The sequence below is a fragment of the Caretta caretta genome, chromosome 15, assembly GCF_965140235.1.
Source record: "Caretta caretta isolate rCarCar2 chromosome 15, rCarCar1.hap1, whole genome shotgun sequence".
Taxonomy (NCBI): domain Eukaryota; kingdom Metazoa; phylum Chordata; order Testudines; family Cheloniidae; genus Caretta; species Caretta caretta.
The window spans coordinates 23,983,425-24,003,785 of NC_134220.1; the positions used below are offsets into that span (position 1 = coordinate 23,983,425).

The 20,361-nt window shown below is 48.9% G+C and overlaps 1 protein-coding gene across 2 annotated transcripts in view; it reads right to left on the reverse strand.

Moving 5' to 3' along the window:
• Positions 1-20,361, reverse strand: part of TMEM132B (transmembrane protein 132B) — a 421,597-nt gene that overhangs the window by 385,370 nt on the left and 15,866 nt on the right. Inside the window, exon 2 of one of the 2 annotated variants that reach the window (XM_048821144.2) lies at positions 18,474-18,990. The exons of the other annotated variant lie outside the window; for it this stretch is intronic. The gene's annotated coding sequence lies outside the window, so the exon portion shown is untranslated. The remainder of the gene's footprint in view (positions 1-18,473; positions 18,991-20,361) is intronic. 2 annotated transcript variants of the gene reach the window in all.

Here is a 20,361-nt window from a genome sequence, read left to right on the forward strand (position 1 = left end):
AAGGGAAGATTCTTTGCTCAGGAGGCTCTATTTAGTGGAAGCAGAGTGGGGAGAGAAGTGGAAGAAGGTGTCCAGCAGAGCTTTGTTTGCACCAGGAGAGCTCTCAGCAGGTGGGCAAGGAAAGCCCTGGCAGAGAACATCTTGCAGGGAGCCAGAGAACATGACTGCCCATTCCTCAGGCACCAAAGGGAGCTGGAAACAAAGAGGCTGGAGGTCACATGCTCATCTTGCCTCAGGCTTGAGTATTAGAGCGATAAGACGGCTCAGGAACAAGGATCTCCGACAGACACCCATAATCACAGGGAAGAAGAGAAAAGCCCTGGAACTGCTCAGTGCCTCCGCAACATAAAACCTTTACAAGAAAGAAGCGTGTGGGGGTCCTGGCTCCATTTCCACCATCGGGCCCCCTCAGCCGAATACAACCAGAGAGAGACGGCTCCTCTGGGGATGGTCAGGCCAGGATCAGGTTAGATCTCATGGCTTGGATCACATTTTCACCTGTGTTTTCTGACCCCTAACAGCAGCCTGTTTCTTCCTGACAGTGCCCACCCTCTAGTCCGGGTATCACTAGCTCTGTCCTTCTGAAAACTTGTGGTATCTTGTGTCCAGAGCAGGGACGGGATCAAAGTGCTCTAGGGAACTGTTACTGCCTGGCTGCAGGATTCCATGGACACTTGGTGCCCAGCAGGCTAGATTTAAACCCCAACTTGCCACCAACTGGGTGTGGGTCTAGATCAGCTGCTGCCCACCCCTCCATTATGGTCTCAGGAGTGTGTAACCCATTCCTGGCTCTGTGTCTCCACTTGAACTCCTGCCGGCATTAGTAGGTCCTTGAAGCAGGGCACTGGGCTTTGTGGGACACACGCACGTTTGTTTTGACCCCTGGGACTTTAAAGCCAGCAGGTGTAGTTGAGGGCACGTGCTTGCTCCTCATCCCATGCCCTACAGGAAAGCACACATAAAGCTTCCCACCTCCTAGGCATCGGGGTAGATGAGAGACTGAGTATCGAAGGAGGGGTTTTCACTAGAGCAGGCCGGAACATTTTTGACAAAACAAAGTTTCATATCTGTTTGCATGAAACTTTTGTTGGCAAAGTCTGAGTTGGGAAGGAGGGCGACAGACTCACTGACTGGCCCGTTAAGGCCCTGGCCTGGGATGTTGGAAACCCTGCTCTGCCTGATCGGAAATTAAAAGTTCTGCTCCAAATCAGGGACTTGAACCTGGGTCTCCAACATCTCAGACCAGAGCCCTAACCGTGCGTGTGCACACGCACCTTCCCCTGCCTTCCTGACGCAATTTTGCTTTTGTGAAGCCGTTCCAAAGGTTTTGGTTTTGTTCCAATGCTGAGCGAAAACCTGAAACCTCAATAATTGCCATGAGACAAAGTCTCATTCTCCACTCGGATCAGACAGAAGAAGGAAGGCCTGCAGGGACTTGGAGCCAGCTTCAGAGGCCTCATTAGCCCTGGAGACAAGGGCTAAGACGAGCCCTGGAGAGCAGTGAAACTTCCAGGTTGCTTGGCATCTTTGCTTCTAAGTTAGTCAGATAGAGCCCTAAGCAAAGGACCTGGAACTATGCAGCTGTTTGCAGCAAGCTATCATCTCCCCACCTGCTTATAGTCCCATAGCCCTGTACGTGAACCTGTCTCTATCAAGCAAGGTCACGCTACACAAAGCCGGGCAGCAACACCCACCATCTCCAGGCCTCAGGGCCAGCCTTTCCACCGATTAGCTTTGAGGACTGTGAACTTTGATTCCCCAAGGAGATGCAAGAGCCCAGCGTGCTGAAGGCAAAGCCGCTGGATGAGCTGTCAAAAAATGAGCACCAGCTATTAGAATTACAAACAGGCATTAAGTGCGGAATAAGACAGGCGAGGTCTATTAATACAAATCTGGAATATGCCGCGTGTTCTGACAATAAGCAGTTTGGAGTTTCCAAAGAGAGACGGAGTTATTATTTCATCCTTCAAGAGCAGGTCAGCACAAACTGAACTTTTGTTTTCAGTGGAAAATTATACAAAACCTCAGAGCAAGTGTTTCTGCCTACGGTAAAGGGCAGCCATGCCACGTTTTCCTAAGCGATTGCTTTTATGCAGCTTCCATGTTAACAGCTCTCACGGGGACAGAGAATCAGCTAAAGTGTAAAGCAAAATAAAGTGGGAGGAGGAGAGTAGTGTAACAGTTCCCTGAGCCCACCCTTTCTGTGGGGCTGTGCTCATCAGAAGCTTATTTGCTTCCGAGTACTTTGCTTGGTTTCTGTCACTGAACTGGATGCTGATGAACTCAGTCCTAAAGTGTCCTGCCTGTTAACTCCCCTTCTAGCACTTGCTCAGACTAGAGGACCAGATTCCTTATTGATTCACGCACTCCCAAGTTCCAAACCAGAGAGTTCTCAAAGACCTGGAGCGATGGATTCTCTCCCACACGATTCCCAAACCAGCTTGGCCCAGATCCTCAAAAGGTATTCAGATACCTAACTCCCCTGGATTTTAATAGGAGTTTGGTTCCTAAATCCTTTGAGGATCTGGGCCCTCGTGATTTATTTCTGGAAAAGCAGCACATCTGTCGCCATCTCAGAAAGCAAGAACATCTGCATGATAAACTCTGAGGGCCAAAACCTCTCTAGCTTTCCCACAGTCTTTGATTTCGTTGGGAGCCCATGACTTGGTATTTGGTCTGGAGCACTTAGCTTTTATGTGGAACAATTATTCGGATCAGTTTGTATTTTTTTCTGTTGTGTTTTTTGCTGCTTTATTCTCTCTGACATCTTTATATATAAAGCTCTCAATAGGTATAACAAACAAAACTAACAACAGGGCTAATTCTTGGGGCGTCTCTCCTCCAAAAATTTCACAGGGCATTACTAACAGCCTTGGAAGGATTCGATTTTTAAGTGGTGAGATCGACATTTACCATACACACGAGCCAATGAACAAATATTTCTATTGATAATCCAAATTTAGAGATGGGCAAAGTAAGAAAAATGCTGCTTAAGAATTTATTAGAATTTGATTTGTATATTTATACTTTTAGAATATTTGCTTTGTATATTTTGACACGGGATGTTCACAATGTGTGTTTTAACAGTCAAAACGTTAGGCTTTATGAATCTCAGTGTCAAGTGTTAAATAATGATGGTCTTACGCCCTATTGTCTTACCCTCCAAAAAGAAAATTCCTGCAACTGTAAAACTGCACATTAAAAATGCTTAAAAACCATCAACGTTCTCTGTTGAAATTATAAAAAACAAAAAACAAATTCTGCAAGCCTATTTGCAAGCAATCCTTAGGCCTTGTTACAACCCCCGATTAAACAGGCAAGTGTTAGCAAACCCATTTTGCAGCGAAGGAAATGGAGGCAGAGCTACTATGGGTCAGACTTTCAGAAGAGTGCAAGGCCAGCCAGGGGTGGTGGAACAATAGTATAGTGGGGGTAGGGTGACCAGATGTCCCGTTTTTATAGGGACAGTCCTGTTTTGGGGGACTTTTTCTTATATAGGTACCTATTACCCCCCCACGCACACATCCGTCTCGTTTTTTCACGGTTTCTATCTCTCTTTAAATCCAGCCAGGGCTTCCCCCCCCCCCCCCAGGTAGTCTGTCCTTCATGCAGAACAGCAGGCTCCAGGTTCATTGCCCTTAGCCTTTCCCTCCTCAGATTCTCCTCTTTCCCTTCTCAGGGAACTCTCAGCCTTCCTCAGGGAAGGCCCCAGCAGCTTGCTCCTGCTTCTTCATTCCTCTGGGGAATCTGGCTGCCCGGGCTTGAGCTCCCCTGCTCCAAGGAGCTGTAACCCAGCAAGTGTCCCTGCATTCCCAGCTCTTTTCTTTATGAGAGGCTCTAAGTCCATCCCCAGTTGGGGCAAATTGAGATGGCCCCACGTAAGCTACATAGTCCCGCCTGAGAAGTAGATAATGAATCACTGGGGACTAGCCCCATTCTGTCTTAAAGGAGCCAGGCACCTGCCATGGGCTACAGCAGAGCCAATGTACCTGCCTCGGTTTCCCTCCTTCAGAGTCCCCAGTAATTCCACAATAGCTTCCTTGCCTCAACCGTCCCCCTCCTTGGGGCTGGTTTATTACCCAAATGTAGCGCGAATAGTCCCAAGCATAGCCCATTTCTCACCCTCCCACACACATAGTCCTTAAAATCCCAACACACCTAGCCCATCATCATAGCTCCACACCTGTCCTCTCCTATTCTTTCACCAGGACAACCACTGCAGCTCTTCCAGATGGAGTGCAACCCCACCCCTCCAGCAGGGACCTCCACAGCTTTTCTCCTGGGGGCCCGTCCTCACTAGGGAAGCACCCCTCACTCCGCCTGGCCCTTGGCCCTCTGTTCTTGCACAGCAGCTGCTAAGTCCCTCCGCTGCTCCCTGCCTTCAGCCCTCTCCAGCTCTCAACTTCACCTCTCTGACCTTTAGCCCTCTCACCTGGATTCTCTGGCTTGGGGAAGTCAGCCAGCAAACCTCTCTGCTGCTCTCCTACCGGCCCCCAGGAACTTCCTACCGTCTCCTGGACTCCGACAGTTCTCCCCTGCCTTTTTCCTGACTGCCCCTTCTGTCTCACTCTCTCCCCATTTCTGTGGCCCAGGTGCCTTCCGATGTGGAGGTAGCCGGCTCTCCCCTCTTAAAGGGCCAGTGTTGTCCCGTGTCCTACCGGTGCTAAACAATTCTGAAAATCTGGCTCTGAGTGACTTACAGAAGGGGCTGGCGCATGTGTTTTTTGTACATCCAAAACTGCCGTTGCCTTCAAGGTCATCGCTCAACACTGTACAGCGAGTCAGTGGTCAAACTGGGGAAAAGAACTCAGGACAACACAGGCTGCTGCTCTAGCTACTCTAGGACCTATTCCCTGCCTTAAACTATAGATGCCCCGTGGGAGTAGATAGAACTTGAGTTCACTGGCCTCAGGGGAATAAAAGAGGCAGGGGAAAAACAAGAAACTGCCAAGACAGAATGGAGCAGGCTAAGAAATTACAAAACTCTGAGACACAAGAGTCAAAAAATGACATGGACAAAAGGCAATTGTTAGGGTGTGTGTCACCATCTGGCACTGTCACACAGTCTTACAAGTTCCCTCTCTTAGTGTGTGAGCAAGTTTTTAGTCTTTGAAGAAATGCTTTATTGTTGTTCGTAGTTTGCTCTCTGCTTTATTCTCTACAGTTGCAGGCAATTCTTCAGACAGAACAGCTTCCTGGGAACCAGGCATTGGGATGTGGGCTGAGATTTCTGGAAGACTGTTTGTACACAAAAAGACAAGTTACAGTTAGAATACACCCAGGCGGCTCTGCATCGCTGATTTCTCCTCCATAGGGAAGTAGGTCTACAAGGCCCTGGACATTTGCTATCACTCATCAGAGGGGAAACACTGGTATTATAAGCAGGCCACTGCTGTGAGAAGGAGCAACACTGTTAACCAAGCAAAAGACCTGATCTTGCTCCCCCTGAAATCAATGGGAATTTTACCACTGACTTCAAGAGGAGCAGGATTAGGCTCTAAAATTTGTATTACATACTGCTAGGGAAAATAGATTTTTATGGGTAGGTAAAGAAAGCTTTAAAGGGAACAGCTTCAATTATATTTTTATTGGGAAAACATTATCTTTACTGCAAAATGTGCATCACAAGGCTTGAAACGTACATGTAAATATGGCTCAGTCATTCATTTTAGGTGCCTCAGCAGTTGCGCAGCATATGACGACATAAATCTGCAAAACTCTTCTGCAGGCAGTGCAGGCTTTTCTATGCATGCTCTAGACGCCTCGCAAACAATGGCTGCAGGACAATAATAGGAGCCCAAGGACTCGTGGAAGCTGATCAGATAAAGCCTCCTTCGAGTAGTCTATTTATTTTTGCGGATAGCCGGAAAAAAAATAATTCTTAAAAAAAAAAGAGATAATTCAGCATATAAACAAACATCAGTTGTATACCACACAGATGCCATTATTTGCATAATTACAGGGAACCTGGTTTTATCTTTGTCAAAATAAAGGGAAATAAATTTCATACCATATTCTGAATGCATCATTTTCTGATGGCTTTCGGCTGATCAAAACAGCGAGCTTCCTCAGTGCGGATGGAACTGGAGTGTTTGTTTACTCCCCGTCAGGCTGCTGTTTACTGAATGGTGCTGTGGATCAATCAAAGGCCTGGTGCTGCAGTCCTTAGGTGGGCAAAGCTCCCCGTGCCTCCACAGAGAATTTGTTTGCACCTACCTCAGCTCTCAGGTGCTCCAAAGCATAATTTTCCACTGGGTTTTGAATCCTTTGCACCAAGCAGTGCTGTATAATAAAATACTGTGCTCAAGATTTTCCAAAGTGACTCATGATTTTGGCTGCTTCAGCTTGAGGCATCCTAGAGAATCTGATTTTCTAAGAATGGGGGCTCAAAGCCCCCCACTTTTTCTTTTTTAAATTGGGTCCCTTTTTGGCCTCTCAAGCCAGACACCGAGACCGGGAGGCACACAATCACTTACTTTCGAAAATGTTGGGTTGTAGATTAACTTGAGGCCAAGGGGCCAGAGCTTATAGGGCCCAATCTGTCTTCCCCTTAGAGTAAAGGGCTGTTGACAACAGTGGGAACAGGACTGGGCCCCACTGTCTTTCTTTAGCACTTTACCTTAGTAGGTGAGGTTCGCAGCTTGTGTCTTTCCTGCTTTTGCAGGTGAGCGGCTGCTGACAGCACTGCCCCCTGGAATTAAAGCTTGTCTCGGCTGCTGGGAATCCGAACGCTGCTCTTTACCTGGACAGCTCTCCTTTGAGCTCTTCTCCATTTATGCCTTTTAACATTCTTCTTCTGGCGTTCAGTGGTTTTCACAACCCAGCCATTTAAATTAGCAATGCGGGAAACTGCTAAGGGTTTGGATCTTCGCTTCGGTTCTGGGAAGCATGTGAAATGATGGTCGCTTATCCACACCTCTTTGGCCTAGTAAATAATGCTGGAAATCTCATCAGTGCTAGACAGGTCAACCTGCCCTGTCTCCTGACAAGAGCTAGGCACATAGGGTCCAATCCTGCAGGGTCCTGAGCACCCCCATGCTCAGTGCTGAGTATCCTACACTCCCATTGATGTGGGTGGGAGCTGAGAGCACCTCAGAACCTAGCAGGACCAGGCCCGTATGCTGCTAAAGAAGTCAAGGTTAAAATCCTCTTTTCCATGGAGTTTGGCTCCAGCATGCCCTTTGTATCATTTCTGGGGGTCACATTTACAGTGGCATTTTCAGGAAAAGTCCCAATGTTGACCACCAGCAGGGCACCTGGCCAGACAGCACCGATTGAGGCTGTGATAGATAGCATACAGAGGCTATGGGCATTTTTACCTCCATGTTGTCTGATTTGTCTCCTCTCAGTGGCATGGTGGCCTAAACATCTGTGCCCGGCTTACATTTGCATTCCCAACGTTGCTGCCATGAGCAGAGCTGGGCTGGGACTCATGCAAGGCGCTGAGATTTCCTGCAACATGCCAGCCCAGGTAAGGCTTGTGTGCCCCACGCAAAGTGGTTTGGGTTTTTTTCCATGGGAAAGAAATCAAGCAGCTTGCCTAAACTCGAGCGTGCTTTCCCAGGGAGGTTAGCAGAGCTCAGGATGAAAATTAATTCTAATACCACAACAGCTGTCCCAGCGTCAAAATGTCATTCCGGTTCTGTACACAGGTGTGCACATTTTAACAAGCCACCTCGAGCCGATCCAGATGTTCCTTTTACAAAGCTACATCGTTATTAAGAATTAGCTTTGAGTCATTGGCACACCAAGCCATCCGCTATAATCCTGAATGCCATCTGGAATGGCTTCTTTCTCACAACATGGCAGACAGATGGAGACTGCTTGAAAAGCTTTAACTATAGCTTTGTTCAGAGCTGGACGGGATATGTATAATTATGATTTTATGGGCTTTTTGTTGTTGTTGCTATTTGTGGAGTGGCCTTTATTTTATTTGGCTCCATGCAACCCTCACGCGCTTGCTGAAAACATGACAACTAGAGGCTTTGGAACACGGCACTCACTTGACATTCACTCCCTTGGGTCAGGGTGTCTGGTGAGACGTAGAGAAGAGCCAAAGATTTGCATCAAGGAAAAATGGTCTTATGGAGAAGGCCTTGGACTGGCACTTGGGTGTTCTGGATTTAACTCCTGGCTTTGCGATGTTGGGTGAATCATTTAAGCTCTGTGTGCCTAAGCTACCCATCTCTAAAATGGGTTTAGTATTTTCTCTCTCCCCTCTTTTGTCTATTCAGACTGTAAGATCTCCAGGCCAGGGACTGTCTCTTGCTATTGGTTCACACTGCACCTTGCACGATGGGCCCAAATCTCAGCTGGGGCATCTAGGCACAGTCATCATCATCATCATCGTTGTCTTTTCCCTTTTCACTGAAGCTTTTCTATGAAAAAAGAGGTGTGTGTACACAGCCTCAGCAGGGATGCATAATTGTGTTAGTAATTCTGTATGTAGCACTGGTCCTAGCCGTTGCAGTTTTCAGGCCCCATCAGGAGAGGCAGTTCCAGACTTGAGGATCCCGCACAGAATCTACTTTTCTGCACAGGTTTTCCCAGCAGTGGGTCCCTGGTCAACGCAGGCATTAGTGATTGTGCACATCAAAAAAGGTGGTTAGCTCCTCGTGCCAGTCCAGTCCCGAAGAGACTCGCTGGGTCTATTTCTTTCACACATTGATTACGTGGCATTTTGGGGAAAACACTCGTGGTTTCATGACAGACATCACAGGTGAAAAGTTATCAGCTAATTCCATCCGAGGAGCCATTCTTAGTTAAGCTGCCTGCATATTAAAATAAATCTTTGCTCTTCAAATACTGTGTATACACACACACACACACAGAGCATTCTTACAGGTTGATTCTCCTAAGTTTGTCCGTTCTCCACACACACAACTGTGAAATGCCTGCAGCCCTCAAAGAGGCTGTTTCAAAGATACCTTGCAGACAGAAATGGAACAAGACGGCAAATAAAAAGCTTTCCTAGTCAAATGAATGGAGAACACATCCATCCTCCCTGAATGGCATTCATGCTTTGGCTTTGAAGAATTATCTGCAGTTCTGCTTTGCTTCAACCTTTATATTAAGACAGACTTGCCAAAAACACTATTTTTAAACCATCTCCTCTCTCCCCACCCAATATCGCTCTGTAGATATTCTTAGCAGAAGAGTTTCAGGGAATGGGTCTTTAATAAATAGGAGCCTTAAAGCTAGACTAACGATTTCCTCTGCTATTCACCACTTGCTTTGTGGCTATATTCACACAGAGCAGCTCACTAGGAAGGGAAGAGTTCTAGGAGCCGAGGGCCCCTTTACAATGGGGGTGGGGGGAGATGGAGGCTGGGTGTCAGACAAACCAATTAGGGCCAAGTTGTCCTCACCGCCTGAGCCCGGGGAGAAGGGCTGGCAGCTCCATTCAGGGGGCGTAGGGAAGGAAGAAGCGCTGCCTCATTCTCGGACCAAGTGACTTTGCAGAAGCCCTTCCACGAGCCCAGGCAGCCCAACTTGGGAGGGAGCCGCCTACGGGGAGGGATAGCTCAGGGGTTTGAGCATTGGCCTGCTAAACCCAGGGTTGTGAGTTCAATCCTTGAGAGGGCTGTTTACGGATCTGGGGCAAAAAAAATTGGGGATTGTGCCTGCTTTGAGCAGGGGGTTGGACTAGGTGACCTCCTGAGGTCCTTTCCGATTCTGTGATTCTATGGATGGGAGAGGTTGGAGCAGGAAGGACAGCTGCTCTCTGCAACTCTGTCCCCCCCTCCTAAGCCCAGAGGTCTTTTGTTGGTAAATTGGTGCAAGCCTTGGCTTCACTCTAGGGTCCCCTTCCATGGGTTAGGACCCCCACAGCACAGCCTCTGGAGCAGTGGTTCTCAACCAGGGGTATGTGTAACCCTGGGGGTACGCAGAGGTCTTCCCAGGGGTACATCAACTCATCTGGATATTTGACTCATTTTACAACAAGCTACATAAAAAGCACTAAGAAAGTAGGTACAAACTAATATTTCATACAATGACTTGTTTGTACAGCTCTGTATACTACTCACTGAAATGTAAGCGCAATATTTATATTCCAATCAATTTATGTTATAATGATATGGTAAAAATGAGAAAGTCAGCACTTTTTCAGGAACAGCGTGCTGTGACATTTTCATATTTCTAGGTCTGATTTTGTAAGCAAGTAGTTTTTAAGTGAGGTGAAACTTGCGGGTACGCAAGACAAATCAGACTCCTGAAAGGGGGTACAGTAGTCTGGGAAGGTTGAAAGCCTAGAGGAGACATGTTGTCAGGGGGCCAGAGGGGAAAAGGGGTTGCTGGAGTCCTGGTAAATACACAGGGACTTTGCAGCTCTCAAAAACCTGTTGATTTGGGGGTGGGATGGACCCTCCTACTTAATCTATCGGGACAAACCCTGCTCCCCCAGGGAATAAATGCTCCAAGAACTCAGGAGATCCTTGCGGAGCCTCCAAGCTCCTGTGCAGGTAATTACCATACCGAGAACGCTCTACCCTCTGCCTTGGAGATGCGGCTTCAAAGCTGCTTCAAGGGCCAGGGCAAATGAGTTGGATGGTCCTGAACTGGTAGGGTGTTTGTTCCTGGCCCAGAACAATCGCAATTCAGTCTGATTCAGCAGGACTCATAAACTCTGTTCAGACAAAGAATAAGGCTGGAATTACGGTTTGGGTGTTTATCCATACATTGTTTTCCCTCTATAAATGGGTTCAAAAAAGAATTAGATAAATTTCTGGAGGGTAGGTCCCCCAATGGCTATTAGCCAAGATGGTCAGGGATGCAACCCCATGCTCTGGGTATCCCTAAACCGCCAGCTGCCAGAAGCTGGGAGTGGACGACAAACGGTGGATCACTCGATGATTACCCTGTTCTGTTCGCTCTCTCTGAAGCATCTGGCACCAGCCACTGTTAGAAGACAGGATACTGGGCTAGATGGATCATTGCTCTGACCCAGTATGGCCATTCTTATGTCATCACACACGCATTGGTTTCATTAAACCAGTGCAACCCCCTGTGGAGAGTCTTATATTAGTCCAAGTGGCTAACTGCGGTTTAGATCAGGGGTCTCAAACTCAAATCACCACGAGGGCCACATGAGGACTAGTACATTGGCCAGAGGGCCGCATCACTGGAACCCCTCCTCCCCCGCGCTGCCTCTGGCCCCACCCCCTCTTCACCCCTTCCATGAGGCCCCGTTTCTTCCCACCCCTTCCCTGCCCCTATTCCAACCCCTTCCCCAAATCCCTGCCCTGCCTCTTCTCCGCCTCCTCCCCTGGGCATGTGGCTCCCTGCTCCTCCCCCTCCCTCCTGGAAAGTGCTAAGCGTCGCCAAACACCTGTTTGGCGGCGGGAAGCACCTGCAGGTAGGCAGAGGAGCTGGGACATGGCGCGCTGGGGGGAGGGGTAGCGGGGAGAGGGGAGCCTGGTGGGCCACAGGAAATAACTCCGGGGGTGCGGGGAGCTTGGCAGGCGGCAGGAAATAACCCTGCGGGCCACATGCGGCCCATGGGCTGTGTGTTTGAGACCCCTGGTTTAAATTAAACCTGTCCCTGATCAAACAGGAGTAAGCCTGCTTTAAACAGAAATAAGAGCAGAGAGGCCCTAAATGTGACCTGTCCAAACTGCAGCCCTCGATGCTTCGCTGGCAGACTCCTGATCCTGCTACCCCTGGTCTTCAGAGAAAGCAGGAGCGAGTGCTCCTCTGAGACCCTTCAGTGAGCCAGCCCCTCTGGGGTCAAATGTAGGCGGGAAAGGGCACAGAGAATAATGAAGCTTTGAAGTGAATTACAGGCACGTTGAATCCCGCCAGGGCTGTTCTCCGCATGACCTGAACCTTTTCAGACCCAGGCTTGTTTAGTCTCTCAGTCGGACTCCCTCTCCCCGCCACACAAAAGGGATGAATAGCAGCCACGTTCGTTTTGTCAAAGCACAGGAGCGGGCTTGGCTAGAAGCTCCGCCAGGCTGGTCGAGCACGGCTCCGTGTTAACAGACCCTCCCTGCATGGGAACGAGACAACCTAGGGGACCTAACGGCCTGCTCATCAGAACGGATCCTCCTTACAGCCAACCTTTTCCCCCGGGAATAATGTGGGAGCCGTTCAAGCTCCTTCTCATTCCACATCATGGCAGCACGCGTCAGCAAAGGCCTGAGGCTTTCCCTTCAGAAGTGCTCCTTGCTCTCTGAACTACAGTGAGCAAAATGGCTTCCGTCCTGGATGTGTGCTCACCCTCCATCCCTGAAGATGACGCAGGAGAAGAGGAGAAGGCGAGGAGAAAAGCACCATCAGGACATGCATTTAGGCAGAAGCCCAGACTTTAAAGTAAACGCCAAGAGCGTTCATTAAGCTAAGCAACGCCTGGAGGTAATATTTGACTAGCTGATGTAAGAGCTGCTTTCAGTGTGAGAGGCAGAGGTGTGAAATTCCCTCCATCCCGTGCTATCAGAGTCTTTAATCTCAACCTGCTAAGTGAACAGATTTCTGACACCAGCCCGCACTCCATCTGGAAAACAGAGACTAATTAGAGACGGTATGGAGACATAATGCCACTTTCCAGGGGTTTTGCGACAGATAAAAAAAAAGACAGCATATAAACTATCTTGGGTGGAGGTGTTAGTCTTTCAGATGAGACAAATCATTTCTCTCTCCCTTTCAGCATGGGAACAAGATCCCCAGGTGAAATTATAAGAGCTTTAAAGGAAACCCTTTAATAGAGCACAAAACTCATCCATCTGTCAAGCCACTGGGTTTGTCAGGCAGTGACGCTGAGGAAAGGTGCCAACAATGAGGAATGAATATAGATTTCCCTTTGATAACACTTTGCACTGATATAGCACCATCCACCAGAGCACCTCAAAGGACTTTACAATCAAATTAAAGCCTTGCTTCACCCAAGGAGGCAGGTATTATTACAGTCATTTGGGGAAAGGTAAACTGAGGCGCAAAGCAGGTTAAGTGGCCACCCCTAAGGCACACAGTGAGTCAGTGACAGAGGTAGGAATAGAATCACAGAGCTCTGACTTCACGTCTCCTGCTTTAACCACTAGATAACATCCCTTCTTTCAACGCCTGCTTCTCTAGGCTAGCACGACTCTCCATGACTGACCTTCGCTCTAGCGCTAGCTACTTCTGCCTTACTCCCCAGATTAATAACCCCTCTTGTCAGCTTCATAGGCACTTAGGCTGATTCTGAACTCACATTAGTGCAAATCAGAAGTAAACCCATTGAAGTCACTGATGTGATACCAACCTCTCCCACTGGCTGAGGGAGCTAGGACAGAAGAGGTCCTGCAGGGAAAATCCTAGCCAGAGCCCAGCTTGGGAAGAAAGCTTAGCTTCTAGAAGACCTAAAGCTCCGGCTATCTGACTTACCAATAGGGCCAAACCCCAGGAAATGGTTAAGGCTGGATCATCAACATGTGAGGCAGAGTGGGATGCCACCTACTGACACCCTCATCTTCCCTTTCGCTCAGCCTCGGTCATCATTTCCTGTGGGTCTTGGATTGCGGAGGGTGTGTTATGGACTTGGAGCCACATCTCTGCAGGGGGAGCAGCTGGAGACATGGAGAGCACGCTGGGGGAGACAGTGCACATGCTACTCCTCTTCATGGGATGCAGCTCACTTTCCCTGCTGCGCAGGGTGGAGAGGGGATAGGGAACGGCTCCTCCCGCTTTTAGGGCACCTTGTGCCAGCAGGGGAATGGAAGCAGGAAGTCTGCCCGAGCCTGACGTGGTCTGTGCAAGGTGGGGAGGACACCTCTTGGTACCCACCTCACAACGTTGCCCTCATGCACACAATGGGCAGGCAGAAACGGGCCTGTTTTGCAAGGCCGGGACTGTACAGCACCCTGCACGCTATATAAATCTAATCAATAAGAGTAACTGAGCTGAACTGCACATCTGGATGATCAGGATCAACAATGGGACCAAGTGGCAAAAGTGTGGCTGTTAAAAACTACAGCCAAGCGTTTCAAAAGCGACTCGTGAGTGTGTCTGCTCAATTCAAGGCCTCCTTAAAGGGGCCTCATTTTCAGAAAGTGCTGAGCACCCACGCTCTGAAAATCAAGCCCCTTTAAGGCGCCTGCAGGCACCAGTAACTCTTGAAAAATCTTGAGCCCAGGCTTTACAGCACATGCTCATCTCGGGGCTGCCAGGTCATCTTGCCCTGCCAAGAGGCCCTGCAGTAAGTCTTTCCGTGCTCGCCATCAAAATACGATTTTATAAATGACTTACCGGCAATTCTCCGTCTTCAGCTTAGTTTAATATTTCATCTTTTCATTAAGTAAAACCCAGCACAATATCAGAGAGAAATTAAAGTCCAGCACGGAGCCACAGAAATGCCACTGTCTGCGTGGCTAAAAAACAAAGCCACGTGTGTTGGTCTCCTGTTATTCAGATCTGATGTGCAGCCCCCTTGGAGGAATTTGTCATGCTGTTATTCTGGTAGAGAGCCCGGTAACTTCATCAGACAATGCAGGCAAGAGCTTTTGCTCAGCAGCTAGACAAACCAGAGTGCCTCAGCTCTGCAGATGGAGAATGAATCTGTGCACCCTTTTTTGGTTATCCAAAAGTCGCAGCAGAAACAGCTGCTCTCCATGGATGCATGCATCCATAACCTTCCTTAGAATGATTTATAACAAGGAAGAGGATCCAGTATTCCCATCTGTTCTTACAAGCAGTGATTTTCCCTTTTTCCCCCCCAGAGGAAGCAATGCTTCCAGATGGAGGTCAGGACAAGTGCATACACCAGATCAGTGACATGGAAGAATTGCAGGAAACTCCCCCTTCCAGCCCCGAGCCAGTGCCTATCCCTCTGGAGAGGCAGCTGCTGTGCAGTCCCGAGCTCGAATTGAAAGCTGAGGAAATCCCAGTGGTGGCAGAGCTGCCCCTGAACCTCCCCCAGGATGAATTCTTCCCCACTCTGTGCAGTTTCTACTCTGGCTGAATCCACTCAGTGTGGCACGGTGTACCTCGTCTAGTGAGGAGGTTGATGAGCCTGCTACAGGCAGTAAAGACTCACCTATTTAGATCCAGGGGCTCTCTGCTGCAGGCAACCCACTTGTTGCACCATGCAGCTCATAGTGGGGATTGAACCTGGCACCTCTAGACCTTAATGGATGAGCCTTTGCAGCTGAGATAAAATAGAGGAGATGCAGCTTTACCGTGCACATACTTGCAGGAGCAAGTCTGTCCCACTAATTGCAAAAGCGTTAGACGTTTCCCTCCCGTCCTTTTAAACTGATACTCTAAGGGCAGGGGATGGCGAGAGATTCGGGAAGATCTGCCCAGAGAAGAACAGTTTGTTGATTAACCCTTAGAAACACAGATTCTTTAAGGCCCCTATAGCGAGGCACAGCTGGGCCCCTCTGGCTTCTTCCCTCACCAACCAGTCAGGGCCCCCTCAGGTGGATACAATCACCACTGCACTTTATTTGTAGCTGTTTTCCATCACAACCACTCACTTGATCTATAGGTTTCAGAGGAACAGCCGTGTTAGTCTGTATTCGCAAAAAGAAAAGGAGTACTTCTGGCACCTTAGAGACTAACCAATTTATTTGAGCATGAGCTTTCGTGAGCCACAGTGAAGTGAGCTGTGGCTCACGAAAGCTCATGCTCAAATAAATTGGTTAGTCTCTAAGGTGCCACAAGTACTCCTTTTCTTTTTGATCTATAGGTTTATTTCCTAGCCAGACTTTACGAGCAGCAGACCAAAGCCACAGGTCCCTCTCAGGCTCTCCCTCCCTCCCAGCCCTTTCATAGCCCCTGGCTAATTAGGCTGGCAGCTGTTGCTAGTTGCCAGGCAGCAGGCCTATTCAACTTGCTCCAGTCTACTCCCCTTAATTGGTGCTGGCGTGGCAGGGGGGTTGATTAAGCATTCCTTACCCAGGACCCTGTCACAGCCCCATTTCTGCCACCAGCTGTGCATTGGCAGACCCCTGCCCCTGTGCAGAATTCCACCTAGGTCAATGGGACTCTGCCCACTCAGAGTTCATTGCAGGATGGGGACCTACTGGCCCAAATCCTGGGTGCTTCCCGCAGTGGGAATTGGACTGAGAAGGGGTAAACCCAATGGACCTATTGGTACCAGGCGTCATGATAGCAGAATTGCCAAATGGATTTGGCCGATTCTCACTGCCTCAGAAAGCAGAACAGGGTCCCATGTCATTCTTTGATCTGACGCACAGTTTATTGCATCCGGTGAAGTGAGCTGTAGCTCACGAAAGCTTATGCTCAAATAAATTTGTTAGTCTCTAAGGTGCCACAAGTCCTCCTGTTCTTTTTACAGTTTATTTGGCCCTCACTGTAACTTACTAGGCCAAAAACCAGCATTATTTCACTGTTGAAATGGACAAATCAAGCCCTCGGAATTGGGGCTGGACAATCAACCTTATCTCCCACCCCTTGTGCTAATGCCTTAAACTTCAGGTTGTGCTGAGACCGTTATGAATCACCATGGTGTAAACACAAGACAAACTGGAATTGCTCAGCCAATTTTCAAAGAGTTTACAGTGCACAGCTTGTGCTCTGCTGTCTTGGTTATCAAGTCTGACTGAGATCTAGAATCACAAGCCACATTTGGAGACAATCGGCTTTGAAGAGTTAAAGTCAGCAAATAGAAAATAATTTGAAAATAATTAGTTTTTATTATTATTCCTACCCCTTTTGGAGGGACCGGCTGTTGCAAAGGCAACAGGAGGGGGCGAAATGAGTTCTTAGTCTAGGTTTATAAAGAACATGGTGCTTTAATTGGTATCCTCTCAAAAAATGCAAAAGTACAGGAATTAAAAGAGATTTTGAATAACTAAACATTTTCCTAGACTCGTACAAAAACATTGACACAGTCTAATGAGTCACCATAGCACAAACCAAAAGAGAAGCTTGGCTAACAACAGACTCTTGCTGGCAGCTTCTCTTATTATTCATTAGTATTTTTACTGCAGTGTTGTATTACCTAGCAGCCCAAAAAGCAGACACACACACACACACACCCTGCTCTGAAGAGATTACAGTCTAAACAGACAAGCCACAGGAGAAAGGTGGTACATTTTTTCGCCCCCTTTTACAGGTAGCGGACTGAAGCATGGAGTGTCTCCCCCCCAGGAATTCTGTGGCAGAGGCAGGATTTGAACCCTGAGCCTTAGGCCAATGCGATAACTGCACAACCAGCCTCTCTCTCCTTCCCTTAACCGAACTCTTCCCAGCAAGGTCTCATGACTCGTTTGTAGTCCTTATCAATGCCTCCCATTAAGAGAGCACAAAGGGAATCACTCAAGATAAGCTTGAGAGAGTCTCTCTCTAGGGCAGCCCTGCCTGGCGGGAAAATCCAGTCTTGGGCCTTGTCTTCACTGCAGATTTCAGTTGGGTTCAACACAGGTTTTCCCCTTAACACACTCTGTGGTCCCCCTCCACACACGGCGAGGCAGTCGTCATCCCCTGAGGTCTGGGGCAGACCTCTGGTTAGCTTGTGCTGCGTGATGCTAACCCAAGATCACTGCAACGGAAGCATGCAGCTATGGCCAATCCTACAAGTGGATGCCTGACCGTCCTTCACCCCCTTCCCACAAGCCCCCACCGGCATCTACTTTCTGTACTTTCTTTCCACCTGTGCTCTGACCCCCCCTCACCAGAAAGAGTTTCACCTTCATATGCCTCTGCTCAGCATCCTCAATCCATACGCATATTCCCAACAATGCCGGGGAGAGCCGGTCAGGGCGTGTCTACACGTATACTTGCCGCGCGGCAAGCCAGCCGTGTAAATCTAGAGTTCCTGAATGCCATGCACGAAGCATCTGCACGGACTCCGCTGATGCAACTAGAACTTCCCGAGTATGCTTTGACAAGCTGCAGTCTGAAGCAGTGCCAGTTTGCTTTCAGTGGATCACTGCCTATTCCACCACCATCTGCGCTTGCTCAGCGCATCGTTAAATTGCCTCTTGTTTGGCTGGCACACGTCAGGATAAGCCTTTTGCCAACCAGGGCAGCAGAGGCTAAGCTGAGCTAGGTAAAATCATAGTTGGCACAGACACCCCCCATTGATGTGTGTGTGGGTGGGGTGCGGGGGAACAAAGTACCAGCCTGCCCATGCTCAAACAGGCCAGACCTCCAGAATACCCAGGCACCATGCACCCTCCCAGTGCACCCCTAGATTGTCACAATGGTCCCCAAGAGCCTGCATAATGATGGAGTCGTGTCCTTTCCCATTTCTGGACTCGCTTACTTGAAATGGCAGCGTAGGATGGTCTGCGTGCTATCGATCACACCTGCACGGCTTGGGAACCTCATCTGTTCAAACTGCAATTATTTCAGGAACATTTCCAATTTTTGCAGCCCTGGGGGACAACCCAGCATTAATTGCCTTGCAAACCTCCATGGCCACCGTGCCAACCAAGGACTTGCCAACGGGTCTGTAACGATCTGAGGTTGCCAGCTGCCACAGCACAACAGCAGCGCTCTTGCTGAGCGGTATTGGCTCTCCGACCTACCTTATTCTGCCATGCACGTACCAGGGGGAGCTCCTCACGCAGCTCCAGGAATGTGGCTTTCCTCGTGGCAAAGTTCTGCGCCCAGTATGGTCATCCAAGTTTCCATCACAGTGTAGTCCCACCCGAGTGCTTGTGGTCCTGGTCCAGAAGCAGCCATGTGCATAGCAGGGGATCTGCCATGAGAACCAGCACTGACTCGGTCCACGCTCCCGAGTCCCACAGCCTCATCGTCTCCTCCTCTTATTGTGCTTCTGGTTGTAAGCCGCTGTCTCCATCTTCTGCAGGCCAAAAGCTGCCTCGGAAACACTTGTCACTGTCTCTTGGCAGCAGCTTCTGAAGAGGCATGAAAGAGATGTGTTGCCTCCATGAGAAGCAGCAGCTACCAGTTACTGGGGCAAGTGGGATCCATACCTTCAGCACTCAGCAGCACTCCGCCACACCATCTTCAGTCCTGCCAAGGTCTTGGCCATTTCCTCCCACAATCCCAAGCGTGGGCAGACAAGCTGTCCCCAGCACCCTGTGAATGCGAGCACAGAACGAGGCAGTGAGTTGCAGCACTCAATCTCAGGATACTTGCCCAGAGCGGGCCAGATACAGCCCCGCCGCAGATGTGGGGCATGACAGCAGCATGTTATCAACAACATGGCCGTGCTGTCACGGGTTAGGCTGCTGCATCTTGACTAACTCCCAGTTAACAAGCAGTGAAGAGGCAGTTCTTGAAGACCGAGACCCTGGGCATAGTCCCCAGGATAAAAAGGGGGTTCCCCAACTGGAGAAGGGGAGGTTTCTATGCTATACTAGACTATGTAGACTAAGATTTCTAAATATCTACAGCTCCTTTAGAGACTAGAAGAGCGAGGGAGAACAGGGTTCCAACTCAGGCCACGCAGCGGTCAGAAGGAACTGGAGTGATGTTGACCCACCCTGCCTCTTTTATGCTTGGCCAGGCCCACGAGGGAAGATATTGCTCACATGCGGGTCAATGGGGACTGCCTGGGAAAACTTCCGGCCTCAGGCAGACCCACGTGTGGAATTCACACCGCAACCAGCGGTCGAAAAACAGGATGTTTAGGAATCCCACAGCCATTCCGAGAGAACACCCATTACTGTGATAAGGGGATGAACACACCTGCAGAGAGACAAGGCCTTTGGAGTGGCGGGGAGCCCAATTTCTAACATCTGCATGTCCAATGTAAGTGATGTTGAGAGAAGCCAACTCGCCTGTCAGGAGCCTTCCCACCTCCCTCAATGGAGGGAAGGGAGTTACTGTGTCACTCTATGTCAGGCTAGTTGGACAAGGAGAGAAATACAGTTTTGTAATATCCATGGTCCCCGTTGTCCTGACCCTTCTTTCTTCTCATCCGGTGACTCTCCCTGTTCTCAGACTAAGCTGACACAAAGCTTATTGTAGGCAGCCATTTTAAGTGTCTCATGTCATAAAGTTTAGACAGATCTTCTCCCACGGAGGTCACTTATTCATCTAACACGCAAGTTCTAAAAGGAAAGGAATGGCAAAGAATACATCGGTTCCGGGTGGATATTTGAAGGCTGCTGCACTCTTCACAGACGGGCTCTTTACTTTCTGTTCAGCTGCACACAGAATATTCTCCGTTGTGATTTCAGCAAGACATGCAAAACCATTTAGTCTGGGACCGGCCCTTTTTTTTTTTTTCTTGCACACCCCAATTAAAAGCTCCCCAGAAGTGCTTGAGTCACACCTCAGTTGTCACAGGAAGTTTCCTTCCGGTTTCCCCCAGTGAATTTCAAATGTAATAGAAGAAAAAGGTCTGTGGTCTCATTTGCTATGTCTCAACAAGTTGGATCCAAGGCTGGAGCTTGTATGTTAAGCCTCTGATTTCCTGACTGGCTGAATTCAGTAACCCACAAC